Source organism: Pleurodeles waltl, chromosome 12 (assembly GCF_031143425.1).
Source record: "Pleurodeles waltl isolate 20211129_DDA chromosome 12, aPleWal1.hap1.20221129, whole genome shotgun sequence".
In the NCBI taxonomy this organism is placed as follows: Eukaryota; Metazoa; Chordata; class Amphibia; order Caudata; family Salamandridae; genus Pleurodeles; species Pleurodeles waltl.
Window position 1 is genome coordinate 27,446,562 of NC_090451.1, and position 17,587 is coordinate 27,464,148.

At 46.1% G+C, this 17,587-nt stretch overlaps 1 protein-coding gene across 2 annotated transcripts in view; it reads left to right on the forward strand.

The window, feature by feature from the left end:
• Window positions 1-254: 254 nt before the first annotated feature.
• LOC138267493 (hippocampus abundant transcript 1 protein-like) overlaps window positions 255-17,587 on the forward strand; it is an 83,212-nt gene continuing 65,879 nt past the window's right edge. Inside the window, exon 1 of one of the 2 annotated variants that reach the window (XM_069216485.1) lies at window positions 255-331. The gene's annotated coding sequence lies outside the window, so the exon portion shown is untranslated. Of the gene's footprint in view, window positions 332-5,861; window positions 5,997-17,587 lie in introns of those variants that run through there. The other variant, XM_069216484.1, reaches the window with a different exon arrangement.

Sequence of the window (17,587 nt, forward strand, 5' to 3'; positions counted from 1 at the left end):
AAGTAATTTTTCTCTTACTACGTGTGTTTATTTAAATTAGGATCGGTCGAATTGGCAATTACGATACGCTGGGGATACGGACTAATCTTGGTTTCCCCTTTTAAGATGGCGCCCGTGTTTCTTCCTTATTACTTTCCTTTCCTTTTAATACGTTTCATTCGCGCTCGAGTTGTTCGAACGCGCGTGAGGGACTTCATCTTCCCGCGATATTAGGAAGAGAATTACTGTGTTGTTTAAATGATGGCGGACAAATCGAACGCCTTGCCACTCGTCTTTCGGAGCTGATAATTCGGGCTCCACTTTCGTACTTTCCGACTGATTTTGAATTAAGGTGAGTGGGGGCTGCAAATCATCATATGCGCAGACAGCACAGTAAACATTATTGGATGGTATTATTTGACTTATATATTCACCGCTTTAACCTGTGTTAACTCTATTGTTCCAGGTGTCAGTGACACACTTTAATTGTGTATGTAGCCACAGGTATATGGTCAACTGCTGGTAGGTGTTTTATGTTGAACTTTGGGTGGATTTCACAGAGTGTTTATTACTTTACTTATTATTTCACGGTTTTCCTGTTGTGCTCTGATAGTGATATACAATGTATTGTGTCAACAGAGTCGAGTATATTTATTGGTTCTGAATTTTGGGATACTGTTGGTTCCCGTGTCACACCCAGCTGAGGTATGGTTTGCTTTGTTCTGGGTCTCTGTGGGTACACTTTGGGATTCCTTGCACACAATTGGTTTGCGTGGAGATATTCTATGTATATGTATTATACTCTTTTATAGCTATATTCCTATTTTGGGCGTGCACTGGATAATTTTGCACTTCTTTTGTCTTTTCACTTACGGATTGCTCGTGGTTATAGTCCTTTTGACTTTCTTTATATATAGTGTCATTATTCCTCGCGGGTTGTGCCTTGGTTCCTCCCGTTCATTTCCAAACTAGATGGGGCTGATTTTGGGTTCATTTCAGTACTAAATTGATGTAATTGATTGTAAATAATGGAATCTCAGATCCGATTGTAAAAGCGTGGATTACATTTTAAAAAAAAATTATTTAATTGTGATATGTTGATTTAATAAGTCTTGTGTGTCATGTACAGTGTATGTATTGATTTATGTTATATTATATATGTATTTTATGTTTGATATTTTTGCAGCCTTGAAAAAGTCACGGGGAGCATTCACTCCCATGACGAAACACGTGTTGGCTGTTCTGTGTCTTATTAAAGATGGATTCTTCACTCGAAAGGATTCTACTGGATTTTTGTTCATTTGCATGTCTTATGTGAATTGGATCATTGAATTATGAATTTGAAAGTTATGTATTATTGACTCTATAGCTATAAATTAATTTACGAGTGCCTAGGTCTCTGTTATAAAGTTTGTTGTGTTTGTGCTGACACAGTTTTGGAGGAAGGGGGGAATCCTCCTAGGTCGGGAGCACCGTATCTTTAAGTGGTTTAGTTTTTTAATTTTAAGAGGGGAATGTTGGGAGTGCTTTTTTTTCCCTTAATGTTTCTTCCCATTCAGTATACTATATAGTTTGTGTAAGGGTAGCAGCTCCATACACCTTGATTCTTTTCTTTACTGTAATGTTCAATATGGATCGTGCCAAATTGGCAGCGGACTTATTTGGTGATTCTGGATCTACGAAAGATGCCCACTCTTCCAACCCTTCATGCAGTAGACCAGAGAGGGTTGGATTACGGGATAAATTTATCAAATTTGAGAGATTAAAGAAGCAAGAGGTCTTGAAATGGTGGGACGGGCCACATTGAAACATTATGTTAAACTTAATAGGATACCTAGAGGTCTGAGATCTCATATATTCCCCACGTTTGACGATTTGGACCCAGACCTATTAGACAGTTGGGAACAGGAACTGATATCAAGTTCTATGAAATTGATGAATATTTTAATAGAGAATTCCAAGAGGAAAGTTAACAAACTTCAGGCAGACATTTCCTGTTTAGAAACCGAAATCAAAGATATGAATATGGAGGAGGCGACTGTAAAGAACTATGCAATTCTAAATGAGATCATTAGTCAACACCAGATAGAGGTTACACGTAGGAAGTCACGTAAACTTAAACAGGACGAGTTGGAGTATATGAGAGGGAGAGTCTTTACATTTTCACGCAAGTATGACCATTTAATTAAGGATACAGAATGTTTGCAGATCCAACAAATGGGCTCCCAGTCATCGCTTAGTAACATCTCAGCCAGTAACAGTGAATCTAGTGAGGTGTCCAATACCTCAGGGCAGGATGTCACCAATAAACAGGGCACTTTGTCTTTTTTAGCCGAGGTTCAAAGAATCAGATAAGGACAGAGGGAGACAAACAGACATACAGAAGACCCCGTAAAACAAGGAGGAGTAAGAGAGGGGGATCACACAGAAACAAAAGTAGGGGTTCAAACCAGGTCATGGCACAAGCGGAAATAAGGGGGAACAGTAGTGGGGCAATTACTATTGTCAATCTATCTGGTTTGGAACTGTCAACGCATGCCAATACACTACTGACAAAGGGCCTGGGTTTTTGCCCGTATAACTTTGGGGACTTTCAAAAAACTAAAATTTACTTTTTCAAATATGTTAGGAGACTTAAACTCAAAAAGTTTTTTAGTGCTCACAGTGGCACTAAGGATAGGGATATCCTATCTGCTTGTAGTAAAGACTACCACTCTCTCTCCATTAAAGACATACAAGACACAGCTGTGCTGCTTTCCATTACTGATTACGAACAGGATCCTACCTCAATATCCAAGATTCTGGAGGATATGGATATTGTGCCAGATACCATGGCAAGTGGTCTTAAATCTAAGTCAAGATGGACACCTACTCTCAGTGGGGGTAACTGCATAGATACTTTCTTTAAATTGGTATGGCAGGACCTCATTAAAGCGGAGAGTAAGAATAAGGCTCGTTATCGGACTCGTTGTAGTAACTTGAATCAAGGAGAGCTGGAGTGCCTTAAAAACTTACGTACTTGCAATGAGATTACCATCAGAGAGGCTGATAAGGGTGGGAATATTGTAATCATGAACAGCCAGGAATATGAATTGGAGATCGCCAGACAGTTGGGTGATCCAGATTGTTATGAGAGAATTAAATCTAACCCTATACCAGGTCTTTCCAATAGGATTAATAAATTCCTGAAACTCTGTTTGCATCGACAGTTATTGAGGGAGGAAGAGTACATGTATTTGCGAGTGTTTAGACCTAGATTCCCATGTCTTTATACTCTACCTAAGATTCACAAGGACTCTCGCTCACCACCTGGTAGACCTATAGTATCAGGAATGGGTGGTCCAACGGAGAGGTTATCTGAGTATGTCGACATCTTCTTACAGCCATTTGTTACCAACCTCCCCTCTTTCATTAAGGATACTAAGCATATTCTTGGTATCCTTAGTGACCTTACTTGGGACCAAGGTATGACATTAGTGACTTTGGATGTTACCTCATTATACACGAGTATTGATCACGATTTGGGCATGATTGCCCTACGTCACTTTCTATACAGTCAATCGGCCAGTTTATATGGACACACTAACATGATATTGGACATGATCAGGATGATTTTAGATAACAATTTCTTCTTCTTCAAAAGGGAGTGGTATCGCCAGAAAAGAGGTGTAGCCATGGGGTCTCGATTTTCACCAGCGTATGCAAACCTCTTTATGGGGTTCCTTGAGCATAAATTCATTTGGGGCAAGGAGGCGAAAACTTGGAATTCGAATATACTATTTTGGGGTCGATACATCGACAATTGCATTATGATTTGGACAGGAGATAATATTCAACTGAATGAATTTGTCAGTTATTTGAATTCAAATGACTTCAATATAAGGTTTACCTGGGAACACAGCGAGACTAGCATTACCTTTTTGGATGTGGAACTTTTCATCCTTCAAGATAAGATCGAGAGTCGCTTATATAGAAAAAGCACAGCCTGTAATTCAATTCTGCACGCAAGTAGTGCACATCCGAGACACCAAATTTACTCCATTCCCTATGGGGAAATGGTTAGTGCCAGGAAAAATTGCAATTTGGAAGTGGACTTCAGAAATAATATCGAAGACATGACAGCCAGGTTTAAATCACGGAGCTATCCTACAGGCATTCTGGACAAAGCATATAGTAGGATTGGATGCTTATCCAGGGCTGACACTTTGAGACATAGGAATAAAGTTACAGATAATAATGTAAGGTGTGTAGTCGACTATACTCCTGCTTCAGCGGCCCTACGGAGATGTATGAGAAAACATTGACACATACTCAAGGCAGATATAACCCTGAAAGGTCAAATATCTGGCTCACCTACTTTTACTTATCGCAGAGGAAGAACCCTTAAAAATATTTTATTTCCTAGCTACTCATTGACACCCCAACAGGACATTTGGCTTACGACTCGCAGGAAGTTTTTTTTTAAGTGTGGTCGATGTGGGATGTGTAAATGGAGTAGATCAGGGATTTCCACTTTCGATAGTCTAATGGGGGATAGATTTCGTATCACCTCTAATATCACATGTGACAGCTGTTTTATAATTTACATGATTGTGTGCAAATATGATCTGTATTACATTGGTAGCACCATCAGATCCCTTAAAGTAAGAATTAGTGAACACTACAGAGCTCTGATACAGCGGGATGAACGCTATCCCATAGTCACGCACATGTATCAATGCCATAAACAGATTGACACTTGGGCTTTTGAATTTTTTGGTTTTGAGAAGGTACATGCTGGTCCATGCGGTGGTAATAGAGAGTTAGATCTGAGAAAGAGAGAATGCTTTTGGATTCTCAAATTAAGAGCGGTGGAAATGGGTCTCAATACCAACTATGAGATGGAATACTTCTTGGATTGATTTAATGATACTATATGTGCTGATGTCTTATCTTTCATATTACTTTAGCACTATTCACATATGGGCCCTTATTATTGGGGTAAATGTTGGTTAAATTAACTTCTCATCTGCATTTCTGTAGCAATATAATCTTCAAAATACATTATTTTCTCATTTCAAAATATTTAGGGGACAGGGTAATTTTCATTTTTATATATCATTGTAATCACAGGCCTATACTATGTATTTGTATAACCCCTAGAGTTATATGTGAACTGATAATGGTGATACAGGACATCTTGGAGAGATACACATAATAGCTGGTTATATTGTCTATCTAATGTTTGTTTGGCTTCTTATGATAGCATGGGATAATGATACTCATATCTTACTAATTGTGTCACTATTAGATACTATATGGTGGCCTTCTCCGTTTTTTGCTATTTGATGCTCCTATTCTAAAGCTAAAACAGAGGACATGCTTTTTTCTTTTTTTTCTTTAGTAATTATGTTACCATCTGGTTTGGTTTGTGAGGTAGGGACCGGGGCACAAACGTGACTTGAATTTATTTATAGATTATGTGAATAATAGGTGGATTTTATTGAGTTGTGATTAGTAATAAGCGCAGTCTTTTACTCTGTTTTCATATCGGTGTAATTAGATTTGAGTAAGTAATTTTCATTCGCTACGTGTGTACATCAAAATATTTTGGTCGCTCTAGCTGGGAATCATGGTACACTGGGGATACGATTAAATTTGGTTTCCTCTTTAAAGATGCCGCTTGCTTTCTTTTCTTCCTTTTTGTAAGTCATTTTTCTCTTACTACGTGTGTTTATTTAAATTAGGATCGGTCCAATTGGCAATTATGATACGCTGGGGATACGGACTAATCTTGGTTTCCCCTTTTAAGATGGCGCCCGTGTTTCTTCCTTATTACTTTCCTTTCCTTTTAATACGTTTCATTCGCGCTCGAGTTGTTCGAACGCGCGTGAGGGACTTCATCTTCCCGCGATATTAGGAAGAGAATTACCGTGTTGTTTAAATGATGGCAGACAAATCGAACGCCTTGCCACTCGTCTTTCGGAGCTGTTAATTCGGGCTCCGCTTTCGTACTTTCCGACTGATTTTGAATTAAGGTGAGTGGGGGCTGCAAATCATCATATGCGCCGATAGCGCAGTAAACATTATTGGATGGTATCATTTGACTTATATATTCACTGCTTTAACCTGTGTTAACTCTATTGTTCCAGGTGTCAGTGACACACTTTAATTGTGTATGTAGCCACAGGTATATGGTCAACTGCTGGAAGGTGTTTTATGTTGAACTTTGGGTGGATTTCACAGGGTGTTTATTACTTTAATTATTATTTCACGGTTTTCCTGTTGTGCTCTGATAGTGATATACAATGTATTGTGTCAACAGAGTCGAGTTTATTTATTGGTTATGAATTTTGGGATACTGTTGGTTCCCGTGTCACACCCAGCTGAGGTATGGTTTGCTTTGTTCTGGGTCTCTGTGGGTACACTTTGGGATTCCTTGCACACAATTGGTTTGCGTGGAGATATTCTATGTATATGTATTATACTCTTTTATAGCTATATTCCTCTTTTGGGCGTGCACTGGATAATTTTGCACTTCTTTTGTCTTTTCACTTACGGATTGCTCTTGGTTATAGTCCTTTTGACTTTCTTTATATATAGTGTCATTATTCCTCGCGGGTTGTGCCTTGGTTCCTCCCGTTCATTTCCAAACTAGATGGGGCTGATTTTGGGTTCATTTCAGTACTAAATTGATTGTAAATAATGGAATCTCAGATCCAATTGTAAAAGCGTGGATTACATAAAAAAATGTTTTTTCATTAATTGTGATATGTTGATTTAATAAGTCTTGTGTGTCATGTACAGTGTATGTATTGATTTATGTTATATTATATATGTATTTTATGTTTGATATTTTTGCAGCCTTGAAAAAGTCACGGGGAGCATTCACTCCCATGACGAAACACGTGTTGGCTGTTCTGTGTCTTATTAAAGATGGATTCTTCACTCGAAAGGATTCTACTGGATTTTTGTTCATTTGCATGTCTTATGTGAATTGGATCATTGAATTATGAATTTGAAAGTTATGTATTATTGACTCTATAGCTATAAATTAATTTACGAGTGCCTAGGTCTCTGTTATAAAGTTTGTTGTGTTTGTGCTGACACAGTTTTGGAGGAAGGGGGGAATCCTCCTAGGTCGGGAGCACCGTATCTTTAAGTGGTTTAGTTTTTTAATTTTAAGAGGGGAATGTTGGGAGCGCTTTTTTTCCCCTTAATGTTTCTTCCCATTCAGTATACTATAATGTGGCGCAAGGGGTCACAAAGTGGTGCAATGCATGCATAGCGCCACTTTGTAAATATGGCGCAGTGAAAATTGCCTCCTTGAGTAACATTAGCGTAAAAAAAATGACTCCAATGTGGCACAAGGAGGCGCTAGGGCCTTGTAAATCTGGCCCAAGTTTTCCTATTTCAAATCTGGGACTTCTAGTCCTGATCTTATAATGAGACAAACAGAACTACAAATCATAGAATGCAAAGAAAAAAAACTTGTCCAGAGGATCCGCTCACCTATGGGTATTAAAAACAAAATGTGGCAATTAAAAATATTACCTTAGTAGCTTTGAAAGCTGCAAGTCATGCAATACTTGGAATGTCATGTGGCACTTGATTTTTACACAAAGTGGATTTGTGCTCAGAGTAAAACTTTTTGCAGGGGAAAGGCAGTCTTGCTGTGCAAATGTGCATATTTTTTATTTTTCTTCATGCTAAAAACATTTTCCTTTGTGGATAATCTTCTTTCCCAACACTCCTGTAAAGAGTGGGGTGTTCTGTTCCTATGGCCACCCTGGAAGGGGATCTACCTCAGCCTTTTTTTTCTCCTCAAACTTTATTGATTTTGCCAGGCACAAACAGTGACAGCATTGCGCAAATAGGAGACCATAAGCAGCTGCGGCTGTTGCAGATCTCAAGGAAGGACAGAGATAGGTGGATGGGGGGATGGGGGGAAATAATTTTTTTTTTTTAAACGTACGTCTTCCCATAGCCGCCGTCTCCTGCCACCTTGCTTGTCACTTCTCTTGTCACTTCTCTTCTTCTGGTGTCCCAGCATTCACTGGGACACCAGCACAGGCTCTCCAGCAATCCTGGAGCTGTTTCATGATGAACATAGCAAGAAAGCAGCCTCAGGATTGGTCTAAGCAGGTTGGATTGCCACTCAGACACAACCCTGGAGTCTGTGCAGTTTCTCCAGCCAGGCTGTTCAACACAGCCGGGCTGGAGAAACCTAAGTGTGCTTGTGTGTTTGGCCGGCCTGAGACAGCTGGCCCAATACGCAGGGGCACTGAGGTGCACTCTCTCCTTATCTCCCCTCCCACCTCCCGTGGCCCAGCCCCGTCCCTTCCTGAACATGCTGCTAGCTGAGCCAGCAGCTGAAAGATAAAATGATAATTAAATATTGTGCTATGTTTCAGCTCCTGGCTTAACCGGAGGTGGGGAGTGGTTCAGGGGTGGGGCGACACTCCTTCACCATTGCGAAGAAGCAGCCCCTGACCATAAGTACATGTTGAGTACGCAGTAGAGTAAACAGTGTCTATAACTCGCAGGCCTCTCAGCTAAGAGAAAACAAAAAGATGGATTATCACTTTCAGGTCAGTCACAACGTATACCAAACATTTACCCATTTAAAGCCCCCCGCCGCCCCAAAACAATTAAATAGAGTGAGTAGTGATGTGGGAGTTTCAAACTGCGCGTACGATGGTAAAGTCAGCAGGACAGATGCTAGAGTGAATCAACGTCCTCGAGCCCACGAGATGGGCAGGAGCACCGTCTGGCATTAGGTCTGAAAAAGGGGTCACACTCTAGTGTATCTAGGACAGGCAAATAAGGGTAAGCCAGCGGATAGAAATCGTACCAAGGGACCCTATGTATATTCAAAATGTTTACGTTTTTCTAAGAGCATGTCAACCTTTCTCTCCATGGTTAGTGCTCGCATAAGCGGGCATGCCATTGCGAGAATGAAGGGGCTTCCGTTTTCTACCAGGCTGTAGCCAGAGCAGTCTGAGCCACCAGCAAGCATAGCCATAACTTGGAGCAATCGCTAGAGGTTTGCTGCTTGAATGTTTCGTTACGGAACCCCAGTAAGGCAAACCCCGGAGTATATGGAAGGGAATATCTGAAGACCTCCTTAATCTGGCCAATACCTGAGACCAGAATGGTGTAATAATGGGTCAGTCCAACCAGATGTGTTTAAAGTCCGTAAGTATCCCACAGCCCCTCCAACGTAAATCAGATGTGGTTGGGTAAATCTTTTTAAGTTTCGAGGATATAAATACCAATCATAAAGAACTTTATAGTGTGTTTCTCTCATCCCCACTGAGTGGTTGAATCTAGTTATATCTTTACAAATCTTACTCCATTACTTTGGGGTAATATCCACCCCAAGGGTTTGCTCCCAAAAGTCTATGTGACGAGGTCTTGTTGTGCGTGTGGAGGAGATTCAGAGTAGGTAGAGAAACAAAATTTTACCCTGTAGCCCTCCTGCTCTCCGTCCAAACTTTTCTCTGGGGGAAAGTTCTCCTGAAGCTGCTAGTCTATTTTCTGGCTTGAGTGCCCAATGTTTTAGTTGGGTTTAATTACATTTCTGTGAGTGGGAAAGTAAAGTCTTGTTGGCAGTGTTCAAAAGTTAGGATATCCCACCAGGGGTAGAGCAGAGATAGTGAGGCATTCCCCTTCTCACCATGAATCAAAAGGGCCTGGAAGCAACGCTGGTGGGACTGCTGCGTTGTAGTGTACATGGGTGTAACTTGGGTAGGGATAGACCCCCTGCCTCTCCAGGCAATGTGGAGACCTTGAAAACGGTGCAAAACCCATGGTAGATTGGTCATTTTATCTGCACTAATGTGCCCGAGCCAGGATAGAAAGAGTGGCCCAATGTTTAAGGTTGTTTTTTAGTTGGTACTTAAAGGGAGGTGTGGGGTTAGTTTGCTCTATAGAGGTCAGCCACTCTCAGAGTGATATTAATCCCCAGATAGGTCAGATTGTTTTTAGCCCATTGAAAGGGTTCAGATCTGGCTGTTTCCTCAATCTCGCTCATGGAGAGAGTTAAATTAAGTAGAAAGGATTTGTGGAGATTCTTGCGAAAACCAGCCACCATCTTGTAGGTCTTAAGTTCAGCTTGTAGGGCTGTTAGTGAAGTCGAAGGGGATGTGAAGGACAGCCGGTCATCGTCTGCAAACGTAGATATTTTGTGGTCTGTCAAGCCAGAGGATAACCTACGGATGTAGGGCCGTGCTCTCACTCTGGCTGCTAAGGGTTCAATAGGCAGAGCAAATAAAAGCGGGTATAGTAGGCACCCCTGTCTCGTGCTGCGTTCCAGACCAAAAGGATCAGAGGCAGGTAGGTTCACTACCATGCCTGATCTTGGATGGGCATAGTTAGCTTGGACCATGTTTATAAATTGTTCCCCAAAGCAAAATCCATGTAGGGTGTGAAAGAGCAAGGGCCAGTCCACCAGGTCCAAGGCTTTCTCAGCATCCAACACCAAGAGAACTGCCAGGGTACATTTCTTAGTTGCTTTTCTCGACCATGTGGCCCATGCTCCTCAGATTGTCATGAGTCTGCCTCCCCTTAATTAATCCAGATTGATCTGGATGGATCAGTTCTGGCATGATATCTTCTAGCCTATTGGCCAAGATTTTGGTATCTAGATTGAGCAGTGCAATAGGTCGCTAAGACGTGCAGAGGCAGATCATCTATACCCGGTTTCAGAATAATAGATATGAAAGCCTCGCCCATAGTGTGTGACACTCTGCAGGATTCGGCTATGTAATTAAGTAAGGCAGTTAAGTGTAAAACCAAGTCAGAGCTAAAGGTCTTGTAAAATTGAGCCATAAACCCATCTGGCCTGGGTGATTTATGCAGTTTGAGGGTGTCAATAGCAGTTTGAACTTTGTCATCCCAGATGGGGCATTCTAGGAGCTCATTTGGGTCTGCGGTCACCTGGGGGAGTTCCAGTCTCTCTAGATAAGCTAGTTGATCCATCTCCTCAGTGGAGTCTGAAGTATATAATTGTTTATAAAAAAAATCTTGAAAGGCCTGAGCCTTACTCTCTTCTGTACTAACAGCTTCTCTGGAGTCTAGGCGCATCTGGCAAATGTATTGCTTTTCTTGCTTAACTTGAAGCAGATGCGCCAGATCGGCCTATCTTGTTCCCCTGTTCATATGTAGTTTTTTAAGGCACAGTAAGGTGTGTTCCACCCTGTTTGTGTATTTAGCGTTAAGCTGGCCCAGCAAGGCTGTCACTGTCTGTTGTAAGCAGGGAGGGGGAATTTTGATGGGCTTGCTCCGCTGACTTGAGTTCGGCCTTGAGTGCTATTCAATCTCGGGCCTTCTGTTGGGACAGAGTAGTCATTAATGAGATACATTTCCCTCTAAGGACCACTTTAGAAGTATCCCAGGTTTTGGAAGGGTCGGTGTCTTGGAGATTGTTCATCTGGAAATATTCCCTGATGGTCTTACTGAGTTTGTCTCTGAAGAGATGGTCCTGGGTCAGTGGTGCTGGATAAAACCATCTCAGAAATTTGGATCTCGGGGCTTGCCACTCCAGTATAAGCTCCACCAGAGCATGATCTGAGAGTGTTATAGGATGAAATCTAGCCTCAGTAATAGTGTGTTATATTAATTGGATTATGAATATGTAGTTGATCCATTAATACTTGCTGTAGGTATAGGAAAAGACTGTACAATCCTGCGATGAAGGGTGAATGACCCTCCAGGCGTCTATCAAACTCCAATCGAGGATAGCTTGCTTTAGTGCCTTTGAAAAGTTTCCAGTTTGTATTCTATGGAGGTGAATGCTCTCAAGGATGGACTCCCAGGTTAGGTTGAAGTTGCCCATCAAAATAATGTCCCCCTCTGCAAATATACCCAGGAGAGAAAGCAAAGAGTGGCCAAACTTGGCTTGTCCAATAGTAGGTGCGTACACCAAAGCTATAGTGCAGACCCTTCCCTTGAAGTGTCCTTGACCATAACTACCCTCCCATCTTTGTCTTTTTTTGCTGCTGGTTATTTGGAAGGTCAAGGAGTGAAAGAGGAGGGCCACTCCATTGTCTTTAGTGGTTGCAGATGACTTGTAAATCAGCGGGTATGCTCTATGTTTAGCCCATGATCTTCACTATGCTTAAGGTGCATCTCCTGGAGGGACATAGGTGGTCATTACAACCCTGGCGGTCGGTGTTAAAGTGGCGGTAAGACCGCCAACAGGCCGGTGGTAAAAAAAATGGAATTACGACTGTGGCAGAAACCGCCAACATAGACAGCCACTTTAACACTCCGACCGCCACGGCGCTACAAACGAACACCGCGGCGGTCACCGCCAACAGACAGGCGGAGGACAATGTACCGCCCACAGAATTACAACCTACCAATCCGCCACCTTTTCCGGAGCGGATTCACCGCGAACAAAAACACGGAGGAAACAGGATTTTCAAGGGAAAACGCTCACCTTTGCACACTCCACGAGGAACCAGGACGCCATGGAACCAGAGCTCCACATTTTTCCAGCCTTTATCTTCTTGCTCCTCTACCAGGAGCACAAACGCCGGCGGCAAAGACCACGATGAGTACTGCACCTACGACACAGGGGAGAGAGGAGGGGAAAAACAGTGACACACACACGCAACACCCCCACCCCCCCTCACCCACAACAACACACACAACACCCCCTACAACCCCCCCGGAAGAATGCAAAGACAAAAGGAAATGAGGTGAATGATTGTAATATATAAAAATTCAGTATTCAAAAAATATACATACACTATTTACAAATATATACACCAAGAATATTAGTCCAAGGTATTCCACCATTAAAGTCCAAGGACCACTGGGCCCAAAAGGCATGGGCGAGGCCCACACAAGATACCCGAACAAGACGGAGAGAACACTGCAGGGGCATCAGATAGAAATAGAACAGGCACCTCAGGGGGAAGGGAAAGGGTGGGCACCTCAGCCGGTTGAGTGCACGATGCCAAATCCACGAGGGGGCCCCATGCCCACTGTTCAATCCTGGGGAGTGCAAAGCCACAGTCTCTCAAGACTCTACAGTGGATGGGTTGCCCACTGTTCAATCCTGGGGAGTGCAAAGCCACAGTCACTCAAGTCTCTCCAGTGGGTGGTTTGCCCACTGTTCAATCCTGGGGAGTGCAAAGCCACAGTCTCTCAAGTGGGTAACAGTCTCCACTGGTTCTGGAGGGGGCCTTGTGCCCAGAGTGCTTCATCCTGCGAAGGACTGAGGTAGTGGATGTATCTCTCCACTGGTTCTGGAGGGGGCCTTGTTCCAAGAGTGCTTCATCCTGCTCGTGGCGGCCTCAGTAGCGTCAGAGCTTTTGGCGCTCATGGGCCTGCGGTGCTTGTTGCGGCGGTGTCTTTGGCAGCGGTGCTTGTGGCGGCGGTGTCTTTGGCAGCGGTGCATGTGACGGCAGTGTCCTTGGCAGCGGTGCTTGTGGCGGCGGTGTCCTTGGCAGCAGTGCTTGTGGCGGCGGTGTCCTTGGCAGCGGTGCTTGTGGCGGCGGTGTCCTTGGCAGCGGTGCTTGTGGCGGCGGTGTCTTTGGCAGCGGTTCAGCTGCTGGCGGTCCTGTTGTGGGCAGCGGGGCTGCTGCTGGCGGTCCTGTCTTGGGCAGCGGGGCTGCTGCTGGCAGTCCTGTCTTGGGCAGCGGGGCTGCTGCTGGCAGTCCTGTCATGGGCAGCGAGGCTGCTGCTGGCGGTCCTGTCTGGGGCAGTGGGGCTGCTGGCGGTCGGCTACTTGGCAGCGGGGCTGCTGCTGGCGGTCCTGTCTGGGGCAGTGGGGCTGCTGGCGGTCGGGTCCTTGGCAGCGGGGCTGATGGCGGCCTTCTCCGCCGTGCTGATCTTCCCAGACTTGCATGTTTTCTTGTGCCCCTTCCCCACCTTGGAAGGTGTCGCAGCTGACTCCACACTCCCACCTGTACCCCTGGGAGCAGCTTTGGTGGCTGGTGTCTTCCCACACTCCCGCCGGGCACTGGCCAACTTTTGATGCTTGACAGGTGGGGGACTGTCCGTGCTGTGGCTCCTTGCCACACTGGCTGCCCTGCTGCCTGGTGCACTCCAGAATCCGGTGACTACTGGCACCACTGGTCCCGCCGATGTTGCGGCTGAGGTGCTAGGTTGGGACCTGGAGAGTCGGGCCCTAGGAGATTGACGGGGTGGGGGAGGTGAGGGTAAGAGGTCAAGGCTGGCCAGGAAAAGTTTCTTAGGAACACTGGGACGGGTAGAGGGAGGGGGTTTGGGAGTGGAGGAAGAGGTAGTGGTCGTAGGAGGTGTACATTTGCTGAGTTTGTGTGAAGGTGCATGGGCTGGAGGCTGTCGTGAGGTGGATGGCTGTTGGGTGGGTGTGTGGCTGCGTTTGTGTACCTTGGGAGGTGGGCTCACAGACACACTGGGAGAGGACACAGGGCATGTGTGAATGGTAGTAGGGGTGGTGTCTGCACGTGAGCGTGGTGTGGTGGTGGGTGTGCTGGTGATGGATGTAGTGGCTGAAGATGTAGTGCATGCAGGTGTGAGTGGAGACGAGACTGGGTGGGATGAGGGAGACGAGGAGGAAGGGGACACAGTGGAGGCAGTGGATGTTGGTATGTCTGCATGTGTGTGATGCTTGCGTGAGTGCCTGTGGGATGTGTGGTGCTTATGTTTGCCAGAGCTTCCTTTGTGTGTTGAGGTGTGTGCATGCTGGTCTGATGGTGTGCTTGGGATAGGCTGAGGTACAGGGGTTTGGGTCTGGGTGGAGGAAGTTGGAGGGAGGAGGCTTGAGACAGGGACAATGGCTGCCATCAGTGCTGAGGCCAGAGTCTGAAAAGCTCGCTGATGGGCTGCCTGACCAGAATGAATGCCCTCCAGGAATACATTGGTTTGTTAAAACTGCCTCTCTACACCCTGGATGGCATTCACAATGGTAGACTGCCCAACAGTGAGGGACCTGAGGAAGTCAATGGCCTCCTCACTGAGGGCAGCAGGGGTGACTGGGGCAGGGCCAGAGGTGCCTGGGGCGAAGGTTATGCCCACCCTCCTGGGTGAGCGGGCATGGGGCAAAGGCTGAGGGGCTGCTAGGAGGGCGGTGCTGGAGGGGGTGGTGGCGGCTGTACCTGTAGATGCAGGGTACACAGTTGGGCCCGCAACCTCAAGGGAGCTCCCATGAGAGGACGAGTCCGTATCACTGGTGTCAGCTCCTGTCCCTACCGTGGAGCTCCCCTCGCCCTCCGTCCCACTGGTGAAATCGGAGTCCGGAGTCTTGCCCTCCAGGGCCATGTGGGATGCAGCTCCCTCCTGCTCAGGTGCCACTGCTCCTCTGTCTGATGATGCTAATGCACACAAGTACAGGGATACCACAAAAAGGGGGGGGGGAGACAGAAGAAAGACATGTTGAGTGCATGCATTACCGCTACCGTTGGCGGACACGACCGACACAGAAGCCCCCTGCACTACGCCGCGCACTTGGGGTCCACTATTCAATCCCCGGGACATTGCCTACAAGGCTATGGCCGATATCTGCACACATGGATGTCACAGGAGCCTGACTAGGTGTAGTTGGCACTGTACCCAGGTGGGGTGCCACAGGGTCTGCCTGAAAAAGGGGACTTAACTAGCACACTTGCCCTGGCCTAGGGGAACCCACAGCCCACCTCCCCACCCAGACACCTCCACTGCGCGCTGAATCAGCAGAATGAGAGTGTACTCACCCCCTTGTTGCTGCTGTGATGCCCTCAAGCGCCCATCCAACTCCGGATACGCCACCGCCAGGATCCTAAACATCAGGGGGGTCATGGTGCGACGGGCACCCCTCCCACGTTGGGAGGCCATCCCCAGCTGGGCCTCCGACTTCTTCTTGCTCCAGAGGTGAATGTCCTCCCATCTTTTACAGCAGTGGGTGCTCCGTCTGTGGTAGACCCCCAGGGTCCGGACGTCCTTGGCGATGGCACGCCAAACATCCTTCTTCTGGTGGGCGCTGACCTACAGGAATTGTACAGTGGAAAAAGAAAAGTTATTACCAACTGCACCGTCACAGTCATTGGCCCGCATCCCTACCCTTGCCATGACGCACATGCACTCACCGTCGTTTCATGCACGCCTCATTCTCCCCTCCCCCATCTTTCATCCACCCCACTCCACACAGGCATTGCCCATACAGCATGCTCACAGTGTACTTACCTGTTTGTCTGGAGGACCGTAGAGTAGCGTGTACTGGGGGAGGACCCCATCCACGAGTTTCTCCAACTCCTCCGTGCTGAAGGCAGGGGCCCTTTTCCCAGATGTACGAGCCATTGTCTCTTCCAGACTGAGGTCACAGCAGCACTTGCAGTGTAGGTCCTCTCCTGTCGCAGATCAGGTATCGAGTGATTTAACTGATAGAAAATGGCGGTCACGTCCGTGGCGGTGCGTACCGTCACCGCCGGCGTACATCGTCATTGGGTCCTGGGACCCATAGGGTCCAATGTTAACCAATGCAGAATTGCGCCGCGGTCTTCGACCGCCTACTGCGACAGTGTACAACGCCAGTGCAGTTACCTCATATCCCATTGTCCAACTTTACAGGTCAGGCAGCCGCCATTTCAGGGGCCCACATGGCTTTATTTTTAACTGCGTCACACATACCTAGGCCTTGGCTCAACACTCATACAGGCAAATTTTGGATTATGAATAGTTTTCCGAGTAAGCTGTGTTTACGTACCTCTGAGTTGGTTGACTCTGTGCTCGCTGTTGTCCTCCATAGGCACCGTCCACTGGGACATGTGAGGAGATGGCGGCATCCTCCGGTGTACAGACCGCTGGTGGACCTGTCGACAATGGAGGAAAGACATGTAATCATCACCTACAGGCTTGATCGTGCCACAATCCTGGAACTGTGTGCCCAGTTGGAGACAGACCTGATGTCAGCTATCCGCCATCCCACAGGGTTCCCCCCTCAAGTGCAGGTGCTGTCAGTACTCAATTTCCTTGCAAGTGGGTCATTTCAAACAACAGTGGCCATAACATCAGGGATGTCCCAGCCTATGTTTTCCAACGTGTTGTCCAGAGTGTTGTCTGCCCTGCTGAAACACATGCGGAGCTACATCGTTTTCCCTCAGGTGGAGGATTTGCCAACAGTGGAAGGTGACTTCTATGCCCTGGGACATATCCCCAACATCATAGGTACCATTGATGGGACACATGTGGCCTTGGTCTCCCCCGCAGGAGTGAACAGGTGTACAGAAACCGGAAGAGTTACCATTCGATGAATGTGCAGATGGTGTGTTTGGCAGACCAGTACATCTCCCATGTTAATGCCAAATTCCCTGGCTCAGTGCATGACGCTTACATCCTGCGGAATAGCAGCATCCCTTATGTGATGGGGCAACTACAGAGGCACCGTGTGTGGCTACTAGGTGAGCACCTGGAACCAAATCAGTGGGAATAGTTGTCTGGGTCTGGGGGTATTCCTAAGAGTTAGTGTGTGTCTAACAGTTGTCCCTCGCCATTTGCAGGTGACTCTGGTTACCCCAACCTGTCATGGCTACTGACCCCAGTGAGGAATCCCAGGACAAGGGCAGAGGAACGCTACAATGAGGCCTGTGGGCGAACTAGGAGGATTATAGAGCGGATCTTTGGCCTCCTGAAGGCCAGGTTCCGGTGCCTCCATATG